At 40.5% G+C, this 12,654-nt stretch overlaps 1 protein-coding gene and 1 long non-coding RNA gene across 7 annotated transcripts in view; both read right to left on the reverse strand.

Annotated features, from left to right (window-relative positions):
* The window catches only part of LOC102673862 (phosphatase and actin regulator 4B), a 332,035-nt gene that overhangs the window by 275,494 nt on the left and 43,887 nt on the right, over window positions 1-12,654 (reverse strand). The gene's annotated exons all lie outside the window — the stretch shown is intronic.
* Window positions 850-12,654, reverse strand: part of LOC102673687 — a 12,352-nt gene continuing 547 nt past the window's right edge. The window contains exons 2-4 of the long non-coding RNA XR_422040.2: window positions 8,363-8,369; window positions 1,732-3,693; window positions 850-915 (exon numbers count right to left, since the gene is read on the reverse strand). This is a non-coding gene — a long non-coding RNA (uncharacterized LOC102673687). The remainder of the gene's footprint in view (window positions 916-1,731; window positions 3,694-8,362; window positions 8,370-12,654) is intronic.

Consider the following 12,654-nt stretch of genomic DNA (forward strand, 5'->3'; position numbering starts at 1 on the left):
CGACGCGATGATCTGCCTTTTTTCCTCGAAATTTAAATAATCCAGGCTGTTGCTCCTCTGTGGTCCGGCGACGATCGTCACGGTCTTCGCCGCGTGATGATGATGATGATGATGCTGTTGGTGAAGATTGTTCTCCACCGACAGGTTACTCGGTTTTTCATTGGCCGGCTCGTTGTTGGCCGCCGGGCTTGGCACCAAATAGACGCCGCTCACGCGTATGGACATCGTCGACGGCCGATCCTTGAAACGGCCCCGCTTTTTCCGCCTCCAAGGACTGAGGATCGCAACCAGGCCCGGCAACGAAGCTACCGGCTGCTGGCCAGCTGAAACATCCTGACGACTGCCCGGTCGAGAGGTCGGCTCGCGTCGCTTGTTACTTCGAGGCAGCTCCACGGCTCGGCGTTTAGTGCGTTCACGATCGCCGAGGAAAATTTATGGGATCCACTATGCGCTTCTGGCAGCGGCTACCGTGCTCGCTGCACCCGATTATCCCTTGATTTTACGCGATTTCAGTAGATTTCAATAGATAGATAACGATAGAAATTATTCGATCTTGATTGTCACTTGCACTTTTTTGTAAAAATTTCCTTCTTTCCCCTTTATCTTTAATTATTGCTAGATAAAAAAAGGTATAACAGATATTCAAGATGGCAGGATTTCCGTATCACTTGATCGGTTTGAAAATTTCAATGGTGTCGATGATTTGGCAAAAATTTCTCTTATTAAACGTTTTGGACGATTATGGCACTCTATGTATGAAAAATGGCCGGCACGAAGAGGGCGACTCTTGAAAGTCGGTTCGATGGTCTTTATTTATAACGGAAGGAAGAGAACGCGAGCCTTCCGCGCTTTTTTTTTCTCTCGCGATGGCCACGAGACACTCCGTGGCTCCGGTCGACGCTCCACGAAATCGTCCTGCGCAATAGGAACGGGGTAAAACGTTAACTCTCTCGCTAATGGCACTGGCTGTCATGAATGGCGTGCATTGTATCGTTCGGGTGAGGCCACACGAACGATTGTTGTGTGCTATCGTCCAACGAAACGTCTCATCGCGGTCCACCGATTTCTCTCTGTCGATTATCGATTATTCGGTAAATGAGGATATAATCGATATGATATTTCGATCGTGACTTTCGAGTTTTATGTTTAAGATCGATCGCGATGACTGTTAATAAATTGACAATCAATTGATATGTCAATTTGCACGTACATGAACGCACGATATATGGATGAATGTATTCCATGCAAAAAAATATTTTAGTCGCGAAGAAACGAGATTATCTTACGCGTTGAAATAACGTTTCTCAGAACGGAGCGACCTAACCTAACTTCCCATCCCATTTGAAAACGCGGCGAGACGCCGAAGGTCGAGATACGATAGTATTGGCGCGGAAGAAAAATATCTTACGATTATGGTGCAAATAAAACGACATTCATGGTTACGTAAAGTACAATAAACGAGGCTAGTATATATACGTTATATATACACGAAGCTCGAGGAACGAAGCCGGCTTACACGAGTAACCTCAAACATCCGGCACGTATACCGACTGCCAAACGTAATCATACATACGGAACGGGTTACAGCGCACGCAGAAAGCATTCGGTTTTATCGGTGAAACGGAGTATAATGTCAGCGCGCAGCATGGTGGTCAAAAGTGGAGCCGGTAGAGACGTATTTCGTGGACGCACAGAGCACACATATTTCGACGTGGCGTAGGACACACGTACTTGACAATTCCAGGGCAGTGTGGATGGCTGTTTTCGGATGGCAGGATTCGATGGAGGAGTCACGAGAGCTCCTCTCGACGTAATATCACAGCGGTGACGATTCACGGCAGGCGTCGCCACTCCTTCACGGGACACCTGTGTGCCTTCTAGCTGCAGGTGAGAGGAGAGCGAGACGGAGAGAAAGGACGCAACTATTATAAACACAGAAGCACATACTACGCGCGTACGCACAGAGGCACGTAGAAGAGAGACAGAGCGATGCAGGCACAATTGTGGAGAGGCACGATGCCACGAACTGCGGACTTAGCACGAGAGAAGAAAAAGACGAAGACGACGACGACGACGACGACGACGACGAGCACGATCACGACTACGACGACGAAGAAATACAACGGCGACACCGACGTCGACGGGGAAGTACGCACACGAAAGTTGACACACACGCTCTCTCGCTGTCGCGCACAAGAGAGAGAGACACAAACGCGAGAAACGTCTCGCGTTGAGATGTTCGTGAAAAAACTGACGAATTCGCGAGGACGCGGTATACACGGCAAATTGGTTGATTCGCGTGGGGACGGATTCGCGACGGAATTAATTACCACTGCACCGATGTAACATGTAAAAACAAACGGAGACCAGATGAACGGGCAACAACGACGACGACAACCGCGCCACGAAACACACACCGAGCGAGGCTCGCGAACACTGAGGGCGGCCATGCGACCATGGCGCCGCCACACGACGCCGATAGGTATCACCGACCACGAGACAACGCTGCGCCAGTCGAGAATGGGGGAAAGTGAAGCTACTATACTGCCTTCGTCGTAATTTTTCATTAATGAATTTACGAAGGGCCTCGAACCGGCTGTTGCAACAGGATGGTCCATGGTTGCACAAGTATAGGGTGGAATAAATTGTTCCTCTGCTGGAGGAATATTCAATTTAATTTATTTTATCAACTTCCTGGTTGCAAACTATTAAGCGTGAAATAAAATGGGTAAAATAAAATAATTACAGGTATTTAATTAGGCCTTCTAGGTTTTATAATAAATAGTATATAGGAAGGCGAAATAACTTGAATCATTTTATGAAATGATTTAGAAAATTTATTATAGGAAATAAAAGTCAGTTGAAAACTTTATTAAACAAGTTGCATTTAGATTAGATAGATTCTTTATTTACAAACGTTTCTTTACAAACTTCCGGCGAAATCAAATTCATTTTCACGCAATCTTAAAAGCTGGAGATTTATTTAGACGCATCCAGTTATTCCACTTGTTAATGGAATTTCGATGCAAGAATTAATTAAAAATCCCGGCAAATAATTAGAGAAACAGCGACGGTTCCGGTTCCCAGTTTTTAATCCAACGTAGGATAAACCGATTTTGCAAAAAGTTTCCCCTAGTTTCCTAAACCTTCTTTCAACTAAACTTTGAAGAATATTAAAATTCCCCATTCTTTCGCAAATAGACAAAGAAACGAAACGAACACGGGCTAAAAATTTAAACAGGATTTTGTACAGGAAAATTTTCACACCAGTTAGATCCAACACAGATACAGATCGACGGAAGCACGGAGGCGCGAACGTTCGAATTGGAAGTCGGTGGATGTAGCATGACGCGGTCCACGTGGTATTTCCGAGGCGTCTAGACTCCCTAATTTAAACCGACTCGCGAATCTACCATCGTTTCGGCCCCGTCTAGCCGCTGTCACAACGGAAGACTGAAATATGAGAAACGCACAACCCTCTCCCCGGTATATGGTTAAGCGAATTTCTTTTCTCTGCTCGCGTGCAAATCGTCTCTCGTCTCTTGGGGAAACAAAGGAGAGGGGGAGAGGGGGGGGGGAGGGCCAGCTGTTGGCACGTTTCGAGAGAAATCTCCGCCCTCCGAAACGGCTGCCACGGTGAAATTCGAATTTAATTCGGAAAATAGAACGGTGTTTGCTAACACCACCGCTCATCTTTTACTCGATCGCGGCGTTTAACCAACCACGCGCGCGTCTCAAAGCTACAGGATGATTCAGACTGGATTAAAAAGAATTATCGCGGCATACATTTAATACACAAATTATCTATCGATGCGAAAACATTGCTTGCTTCGTCATCCATTGAATCATGATAACAAATTATTGAGGAAGATTGTATTTGTGTTGACGCGCAGATGTTACAAACTGCGAACCAATCGCCGAGGTATATTCGAGCGGCGACGGTTGCTCTCAAGTCGACGGGGCGAGAGAATCACCCTGTATAGTCGAAACTACGGCCAAGAGATGCGATTATTGGCACTCGCCCAGTGTCCGTCGTCTGTTCTCCAGCCGTTCCTCTCGCGTCCACCGCCAAATGTGGCCTCGACACGGGTCCGTTGCAACGCGTAATTGTGTCCGTACGAACGTAGGGACAACTGTTTTAAATACTCCTCACTCGATATACTCACGTGTGCCGTAATCTCGAGTAAGTCACGGAAAGGCTGCGTTACGACTCAGTTCAATGGTCAAAGTAACCACTTCCGTTGATCGGTCAGTCGGTAATATTAAAGTCAGGTATAGACCGAGCCGATCCATCCGATCGATGCGAATTAAGGTCAATCCGTTGAGAAGAAGCAGGAGTTTCTATTTAGATATTATATTTATATATGTATATAATTTCACCGACATGTAAGATCAATCAGAGTTTGATGATATAATTAGATATAAATTAAAACGTTTATTATTTGTATCAAACTTGAAGGGTAAGGTTGTGATCTATCTTCTATTATAAAATGACGATCAATGAATTGACGTCAATCATCGATATCATTATTTGGATAATTCCTCTTATCAGAGAATTATCAAAGCAAACACGAGTCGTAACTACGAAAACAAACTTAATTTTTACAAAAGAAAAGATAAAGATTTAGATATATTGGATCAGATATATTAAAAATCAAATTCACCAAAAAAGCGATATTGCATGGATGAACGATATACTTTCGCTATATGTTCTCGAATCGGTACGAAGCCTGCTCTCTGGCGGATCTATAATTATTCAGTATGTTACGAACGATTCCAGGAACGGTTCTCGGCCGTTTGGTCGAATGCCGCCCACTTAACAGTATTATTAATTGCAATAAGGAACGAGCATCCTCGCCGAGCCGAATTACCAGACAATTCACAATTAAGAGGCGGAGACGTATAATTAAGGCAAAGTGACGGCACATCTACGATAAACCGCGAGCGGCCAGCGGCCAGCTAGCGTTCAACTTGCGTTTCCTCGTGCTTCCATCGTAGTTTCCTAAATGCAGCGAGTAACCGAAAGCAAGCGGCCAAGCGAGACGCGAATAAATTTTCCGCAAATGGCAGGGGCCGAGGGAAAAATCGTTTTCCGTGAATCGCATTCGCGAAACAACACGACCAGCTCCCCGTGTGCGAACACCTTCCACGCGTTGTTGTGCACCGGCCAGAATGACACATTGGAATTTGTTCGACGATCGTGCGCGCCAGAGACGTAACTCTGACCGACTCTGCATTCCCATTCCGCTACGTTTCGATGCGACGCGTCGTGTGCATCACGCGTAACGCGTATCCAGTGACACGCGAACTCCGACGCTCTCCATCATCGGTTATTTATAGCGAGCTGTTAATCGTAAGTGGAATATGTGACGATCTGACGTTCTATACATCGCGTGTGACGATAATTATGGGAAAAAATTGGAATAAAAATTTAACGAAAATTATTTGATGCGATTCAAATGAAAATTTTACAAATTTCGTTGAACGTGAATATTTTTTTGAAAGGAATTGATTTTTGCAATGAAAAAAAAAATATACGGCACTCTTAGATTGGTAAATTCTACAGAGATCGAATACCAAGTGGATGGTGCCGTTGGAGTTTAATATCCCTTTGCGTTGAACCACTTATTTCCTTGAAATGTAGAAAAAGCGGTGTGTGTATAAACAAAGGGTATGATAAACAAATTAAAAGAATTCGAGATAGAATTATAATTTTACTACGTATTTATACAAGAGAAATAAGAAGAGGATTAAAGAAAAACATAAAAACAGAAGGGGAAATATTTGCTTGTAAAAATGGATAAAGGTAGCGATATGGTGTCGTCGGTCACCCATCCTTCTCGGTGTACGCCGCAATAGGCATTGCACGCGAGAAAGCGAAGGAGTGAGAACTTAGCACCACAACCAAGCAGTGCTAATACGTAAAAGATGTTATGTTTCTTTTACATATATATATATTTTATAAAATATATTTTAGGAATAATTTATTATTTCATAAGAATTATAAAATTATCAGGTTTCACTTTTTCATTCTGCAAATTTTTTTCTCTGCATTCCTATTCAAGATTCTATAATTAAATCTTTGTTTGCTAATGTGAGAAAAAAATTATGTTCAATTCGTAACTCCATATTTTGATTTGAAAATTTAATAATCGTTATGTAGTTTAATGTCGATGCATAAAAATAACTTTTAAATTACACAATATTAATTTTAATGCCTTGTAAAAGATTTATATCTACGGAATTTCAGGAATTATGTTTATCAACTATCAAAAAAGGTATTTCGTTTCAAAGATTTCACTCATTAAATCTGATTTACGGTTTCTATTCAAACAAGTTAAAATTATCTACATTATTTTTTCCCCTCCGATGAATACCTGATAATACCGCTTACAAAATTCGTACCCCATAATTTACTATCGATTCCAAAAATGTATAACAATAACCTTTGAACAAATTGCTCGAAAGTTGAAGGTGCATTGAAACGTAACTGTTCACCGTGAAACTACAAAGCCTGTGTAACGGGCCGATATAATTGATCTAGACGCATTATAACATGAGCACGGTATCGACGTAAGGATCTGCGATCAAGGTGAACTGAAACACGGTTATCGCGAGATCGAACGATAACAAAAGGCTGCGTGACTGTGTCCGCCGGATCGTTGGCCAACCGACTGGATAAGACGTTGTTCGACGAGATAATGGCAGGAAATTAATGGCAGCTAAGGGGGATGGGAACGACGGACGGTGTAATGAAGAGATTGCTTTCCTTATTACCGTGTAAATTCATCCTACTTTGCCGCTTTAACGGGGACGCGAGAGAAAGAAAAGGAAAGTGAAGCTTCGCGTGAAATTTTATATCAATTAAAATTAATCTCTTCGTTTCGAGAATATCTAAATATTCTTAAATATTTCTCATTCCTTTTATTCAATTGGAAATTTCTACATTAAGAAGCTCTAACTAGATTAGAGTTATTGAGAACAATATTCAATGCGAAGTTCATCTTACGTTTTTTTTATTCACATTACAAATATTTTATTTGATATAATACTTTATTAATAACACTTTAATCGAATAAATTCTCTCTATAAAATATTCTTCGTTTCGAGAATATCTAAATATTCCTAAATATTTCTCATTTCTTTTATTCAATTGGAAATTTCTATATTAAAAAGTAACTAGATTAGAGTAATTGAGAACGATATTCAATGCGAAGTTCATCTTACGTTTTTTTTTATTCACATTACAAATATTTTATTTGATATAATATTTTATTAATAACACTTTAATCGAATAAATTCTCTCTATAAAATATTCTTCGTTTCGAGAATTTCTAAATATCGTTTCTAAATTGATAATTTGTAGAAATTTCTGTTTTAAAATTTAATTAAATTATTGATATAACAATTTTTAATGCTAGGTATCTAATTTCTACATTCTTATTCGCATCATAAAAGGTTTAATAATAAAGGTAAAATAATACTTTATCAATATTTCATAGATAGGAAGTAAACGCCTTAATACAAATCGGATAAAAGGATCGCGTCTCGCATAAAATTATTTCAACAATTAAAAACGGAACGACCATGTAGCCACGACAAATACCAGCATTTAAAACGCATACGGAAAATGGTTTAGGGGTTCACGCGTTTAATCGCGTATTTAATAAGCTCGTATCTGAAAATTAAATTTCCTCCTTTTTCGCTCGTTACCGCCGTTTGGTCGACAATGGGAGTCGGGGTGGGAAAAATTTAATCCCTTTATCGTGTTGATATAATACGAGCGAGCCGGTAATCTCAATACAATACCCCCGCGCAATTGTACAATCTCGAGGAGAGAAAGACGATGGAACATTAACAAGGAATAAAAGTATTCGAAATGTACCGTCTGATAACCGCAGACGATAACTTCATAATCGAAAATGGCGATCTCCCTTTGGATTAATCTAATGGAATAAATTACTCCAAGTACGAGAAACGCGCCTCTTTCCTTTCTTTCGTCTGGAGAAACCCTCGAATCTCATTACCCTCTGCTTTCTCGCAACTTCGTTAACGAACAACTCGTTGAACTTGAATTCTTTCTTTTCTTTCTTGCGTATTTTCTTTTTTTTTTCTTTCTCTTTTTCTCTCTCTCGAAACTTCATTTCGCCAACGAATCTTTGATTCGAAGGATCAAAGAGAATTTTAAATTTCGTCCCCGAGATCGGCAATCGTCTGAAGCTGTTTTTCCGCAGATAACGCACGATCGTTGATAGCTCTTTAAATCATATTTCAGATAGATTACCAGGTAAAAGCTCGTCTTGCAAAAAGTATAAAGGCGGATCAGGATTTACGAGAGGTGTCCTCAGAGAAACAAAGCCACTCTCTCTCTCTCTTTTTCTTTTTCTTTCTCTTGATAGACTCTCGACAGATTATTACGAGAGACGATGTTAATATCGCAAAGACTTCAAGTTTCTCACGTAGAATGTAAATCCACGTTCGTTTTGATGACACGAACATTTTTGTGATTCATCATATTGAAGTGATATTTGAGAGAGAGAGAAACGTGTTACGATCATGATTGATTTTTTTTTTTCTTTTTGATTTATGAAATATCGATATAGCTACGAGAGAAAATATATAATGTTTATACAATATTGCTTTGATAATGCTTGATTTTGTCGTGTGCGAAAGATTACATGGAAATAGATTAAAATATAAATATATACAGAGAATAATAGGAGGAATGTTGACTTCAATATTTTAAAATAATTATATCTTGAGATTATTCCACGAGATTTTAATAACAATTGGAACAATTTACTGGTGACGTTTGTAATATCTGCTTGTATTTAAACGGTTGAAGGTGCCAAGAAGCGTTCACCGATCTCTCTTGGCAATAAATCAATGTCATGATAAATTTCTACAATAGATGTCACCCCTAAGTTCCTCTTTCTCAATAACGTGGAGAAGTTGTGACATATTCCAAAGATCATAATGTCCTATTTAGACGGATGTCAAAACGTGACTAAAAGGGTATTCCATTGTTTCCCAGATCGAGGATTTATGAGGGAACTATTCTGATTTATAGTGGCTTTATTAGCCACGATATATAAAACTTACTTTATATACACGATTGGCGGAAAAAAATTCGAGACGATGAAATAAAGAATAAAAATCCATCTCATCCCTCTTATCAATACCAACTTTTCAACTTTTCGAATCGCAATTTTAACAATATCGTCGAAAACTTTGCGATCTTCCATTGCAACTATTTGCACTTCTCGTCCTCCTTGAAACCTTTATGATTCCTTCCATTATAAGATTCTTCAAACGCAGACAACACCTTTACCTTCGAAATTCCATAAAATTTCCATAATTGTCCCCGTTACAAGACGCTGGAAAACAGAGATTTTCCACAATTTCAAATCGCACAACATGAAATATTTCTTCCAATCTTCCTCGAGAAACCGTTATACAACGATATCCACCAAATAATTATCGTTGCAGCCTGTTCCAATTATCCCATCGAAACGATCGTGCTTCGAAAACACGACGAAGAACCTAAGCAATTTCATCTCTTTGCAATTAGAAAGCGAAGAGAGGTGGCCGTTTCGTTGACACGGCTTTTGTCTTCGACCGATTATATACCGGTTCCCTTTAAGGAGAAAGGATCGAGGGAGATGGATCCTCGTCGAATTGCATCGGTTTTCTATCGCGCCCGATGGACCTCGCCGCAAGGACGACCGCAAGGAAATTCCTCGAATGACAGCCCTGCCACCCTAGGAATTCCACGATTCCTCCTCGTTCCTCCGCCAAGAGTAATATAACGGGGAGGGCGAAATCGGGACACTGGGTCTTGAGGTGGCTTCGATTCGTTGGTTGCGCGTCTCGAAGAGAGATTGAAATTGGGCTGTCTTGCAATTCGGCGAATCGCGGGCAAGGTCGCATCTGCTCAATCGTGATCGGTATTTCTATCACGATTTTTCGAATCGTTTCGAGTAATTCGACGAACCGAATATCGAGTCGATATTTTTCTGAAATTTATTGAATTTTATTAATAAGTTCTCTATTAGATGTCACGTTCTACGTTCTTTGTTCGTTTTATTTAATTTTGAAGTTTTGTTGTGTTGAGTTTGAAGATGATTATATATATATATTTAAAGAAGTGAGCGATCATGTTATGTAAAATTGATTGTAATCAAAGTGATTCTTCGAGAAGAAAGTCGAGGAAATGACAAATTGAAGGAATTTTTTAAATATTCCCTTTAATCTTTACATTCTTCGATAAACAATTATCGATTCCCCATCGAAGGTTAATTTAATCTTATTCGATCAGTTAGAGAAATTACTTGAGTGAATTTGCACCAATGCATACCGATCATAGCACACGAACGAGAAATCTGAAAGAAACAAGCAACAAGACTCGAGATTTCCTTTTACCAATTTTCCTAACAGCGAAGAGAGATAGAGAGACATAGAAAGAGAGAGGATGCTATTTCCTCGAAACACCGAAATATTCCCGGACTGCGATTCCAGCGAAACGCAACACGAATGCAAAGCGTTTCCCGATGGAACGTCTTCGCGCGGATATCTGGAACTTTCCAAGGGGGCAGGCGGCCGTCTGTCGAGTAAATTGCGTGAAAGGATTAGTTTGCTAACCGCCACCGACCATCGAGATAGTTTCGAGAGGAGGCGGTGGAGAAGCCGTCGCGAGAATTTCTCCTCCGTTTCCCTTCGATTATCGCGCGATTAAACGCGAAATATCATCTTCCTTTTCCTTTTTTTCCCCCCAACAAAACACCGAAGCTGACCCGAATCAGCGAATCTCTCCATTTCCCCTCGAGAAAAGTGAGAGAAGAAGCGTGTTCCGGGAAATGGCATCGCCAATTTCTTGTCTCCGTTTCGTGAAATCGATAGCGCGGTTGTATCGATAATAGGAGTAAGAGGCTACTGTAAAGTAGCTTAAGAAAAAAAAAAAAAAAGAATGTTGATTCGATCGATGTTTCTTTCCCTCGATAAAAATTTCTCCTCGAATCGGCTTTTCACCGATTTTCATATCGACTGATTAGGGACGAGATATAAAGAGAAATTTATCGACATTCTATTATAAGATGGAGCGAAGATCGTTTCCTAATAATATACATTTCGTATCATTGGTCGATCGAAAAATAAAATATATCGTATATTACACACGACACCGAGCAAGACGTTCAAGAGAACACAACAAGGATTTCTTCTTTTTCGATTCGAAAATTTTTCCACAAGACAAGCGACGCTGTGACGCCAAATTTCCATAATCATTGTCAAAGTGATTTTGCTCGCGAACAAATTAAACGACTCGTAAAATCGTGGTCGGTGAAATTATAAGCGGACACAAGGTTTCGCAATGATTCGCAATATCAGGCAGGAAACGTGCACTCGAATGTTTTTACCAGGCATCACTCGACCGTAGGGGCAACGAACGCCGAGTAGTTTCTATTAGAACGTATATACACCTTCTCCCGATCCCGAGATACGCGTTTCGCGAGGTCGTGCCTGAATAATTAAAGAACGAAATGTGAACCTGCTCACAGCCCTCAACCGCGACTCCTTCCTCTTCTTCTTCCTCCTCCTCTTCTTCTTCTTCTTCTTCTCTCGCGATGGAGGTAACGGCTTGGCGTTAAGAAGACGTCGGTAAAAGACGGAGCTCGTATCATCGTTTGATAGCTATAATTGATCCTCACTTCGAAGATCAAAGCGATCGGCAATAACGATATTAAAAAAATTCCAATTACAAATTATACCTCTTGCCCGTTCGATTAAGTAAACGTGCTTTGTTCGTTTGTAGATTTTTGGGAAAATCATCACGCTCGATCAGATGTTCTATCGACGTGAACGGAAATTATGATAGACGGAGGAATCGATTTGGATGAAATTTTATGGAAAGAAATTTGATTATGGAAAGAGATTTGGATGAATATTAGAGTATCGAGAAAAGTTGTTTCGAAATTGTAATTAAAAGATAAAAGATAAAACAGATCACGAAGAAAAAAAGGAAGAAGAATGATCATCGAAAATTGAAATGAGGACGAACCACGAGAGAGAGAAAGAAAGATGGAGGAATCACAACAGAGCGTAACGACGTAATTTGCGTATAACAGTAATCGCGAAATTTCTCTGGCTGGTGCAACTCGATTGCGACAGAGTGACCATAGAGAAGGTTACGAGTGCATAACGATCGAGTGGAATGCGACACAAGAAGCGCGCGCGGCACCGCGCGTTATGTGGCAACCGGTTTGAAATAACTCGCGCAACTCTAGGTCGGTCTAAAATAAAGAAAGCACGAGGTTTCGCTTTGCATGTCAATGAAACGGCGCGGTTGTTCTCGCGGAACGGCAACGAGATAAATTACATCGTTGTAAGAGAACATCAAACGTGATGCAGGGGGTGAGTTAATAATAAAAGGAAAGCCGCGATAGTTAGGGGGGGGGGGGGAATATTACGCGACCCGTTCCGTAATCATTCCGTTTCTCCGCTTATCGTGCTTATCGCCTATTCAACGAACTTCCATAAAACTTCCATGATCAATTAATTAATTAATTATCGATCCGTATTCGATCCGTTATTAACGGTTTCGCGATTTTTCGATGGAATTTGGAAACTCTTCGAAATTTTGACGTATTCGCGATATAT

The sequence above is a fragment of the Apis dorsata genome, unplaced genomic scaffold, assembly GCF_000469605.1.
Source record: "Apis dorsata unplaced genomic scaffold, Apis dorsata 1.3 scaffold_309, whole genome shotgun sequence".
In the NCBI taxonomy this organism is placed as follows: Eukaryota; Metazoa; Arthropoda; class Insecta; order Hymenoptera; family Apidae; genus Apis; species Apis dorsata.